The sequence below is a fragment of the Palaemon carinicauda genome, chromosome 4 (assembly GCF_036898095.1).
Source record: "Palaemon carinicauda isolate YSFRI2023 chromosome 4, ASM3689809v2, whole genome shotgun sequence".
In the NCBI taxonomy this organism is placed as follows: Eukaryota; Metazoa; Arthropoda; class Malacostraca; order Decapoda; family Palaemonidae; genus Palaemon; species Palaemon carinicauda.
The window spans coordinates 126454601-126457100 of NC_090728.1; positions in this window are offsets into that span (position 1 = coordinate 126454601).

Sequence of the window (2500 nt, forward strand, 5' to 3'; positions counted from 1 at the left end):
TATATTATGAATACACACGCAAATACAGGCGCGCACAAACCCATACACAAACCCACACACATACACACACACACACACACACACATATATATATATATATATATATATATATATATATATATATATATATATATATATACATATATAAATAAATATATATATATATATAGTATATATATATATATATATATATATATATATATATATATATATACATATATAAATAAATATATATATATATATATATATATATATATATATATATATATATATATATATATATATATATGTATATATATACATATATAAATAAATATATATATATATATATATATACATATATATATATATATATATATATATATATATATATGTATGTATATATATATATATATATATATATATATATATATATATATATATATATATATATATATATATGTATATATATACACCTATATATACATACATATATATATATATATATATATATATATATATATATATATATATATATATATATATATATATATATATATGTATGTATGTATATATATGTATATATATGTATATGTATATATACACACATATATATATATATATATATATATATATATATATATATATGTATATATATATATATATATATATATATATATATATATATATATATATATATATATATATATGCGTTCGTTTGTATAAATGTTTGTATGTGTTTATGTGTGCCTGTGTGTTTATATCAATACCTCAGTTCTTATATAATGTATATGTTCCACTGAGGACAAGACTATATATCATATTTGCCTACAAATAGGTAGCATGTTGAAACAATAAGGAGTATCGTTAGGTTTCATTTAATAATCAACAAATATTAAACTTCAGGTTTAAAACAATAGAAGTAAACGTCTATGTTTTATATGCCATGAACAATATATCTATTTTCTTAGATTAAAACTAATATACACTTATTAGGATGTACAGTACACAGCACTGATACCCATGAAATGTAATACATATTAGATAATCCTAAACAAAAGATCTTGTAATGAGAAACCCTAAACAACCATCATAATAAGGAAAATTAATGAGATATACATGTTAAAAAATAATGAAGTTTGTAGGAATTCTTCTCGTCAGAAAATATGATAAAAATACCTAAGTTATGATTTTTTTTCCTTTTTTATGAATATCATATAACAAATATATCCATAGTCGTACTGAACTTCTCATACGATAGCACTTGGATAAATCAAATATAATGGTTTCCGTTTATTTTTTTGCTCCTTATTGACATGTTAAAAATAATTCCTATTTCCGTTGTGCTTTGAAAAATCAAATGTAGCAACAGAAAAAAAAATTAAGTTTTTGAAATAAAGTCTATGGACATTTTATTGAAATTGATGTTAATAAAATGAAAAATTATTTTCACATATATTAAGAATTTTTCTCCATTTTTTTTTCTTTTTGTAAAAACCTTTTACTTTATAAAGCCTATTTTTGGTGACACGAATCCCTTTGTTTGATAATAGAATTATTTTGAACGAATAAAATGCATCGAAAATAAATATAATATATGTCCTATCTATTAGAAAGAATCTCATCAAACGATTACCATTAAGTGATCCTTTTCTATTGAAGCTGAGTGACTAACTAGTACTATAACTTCACTCTTTATCCTATACAAAGCCACATACCTTTATGGGAACTAATACTTCAATATCGGGGACAAAATATATTTACTCTAGAGTTGAACACGGAGAACACAATTGCTCAGATGAATTGTTTTTCATTTGATCCTTTTGGGTTTGGAAATAGAAAAAGTTTACTCAAAGAATTGTTCAGCCGAAAATAAAGATCCTACAACTAGGAAGAAAGAAATGATTTGTAACCTTTCATCCAAAAGTGGTTTAGCTAAGAGAACTATAGAGTTAGTAGTTTGAAAAAATTAATAATATTATTGAACGGAATAAGTACAAAAGAACAAAAACACGGTACAAAATAAGTAGTTTATGGAAAATTGTTTAATGATAACAAGAAGCTCTTAGGTATGCAATATCCATGATTTACTGAAAATTAATACAAAAGAGTGTAGCCGGTGATGTTAGCCTTTTGGATGCGTTGTGAATGTTGTAGAGGTTACGCAATAAGTGGAAGTGCTGGTGTAGGCGGTGGTTTTAGCAATGTAGAATCGTTGCAATAGTTTTTTAAGTGTTCATTTCCATAATCTTAACTTTTATCGGGGATTATTTTAGATATGTCTTTTTTAAGAGTATCAAGAAAACGTCACAATCTAATCGGTAAAATTAGATCTGCATCATCCTCAGAGTCAGCAATTCATTATTTTCCTAGACCAAACGATGCATTGGATTGTTGTATAAATATCGAACAGCCAAGCACATAACCTTCACAAAAAATCCTGTAGTCCCTATAATATCAATTAACTGTTCAAATCTGTATTTGGAAATTCAAAAAGATACAAGGTACAGCTCACCCTCCC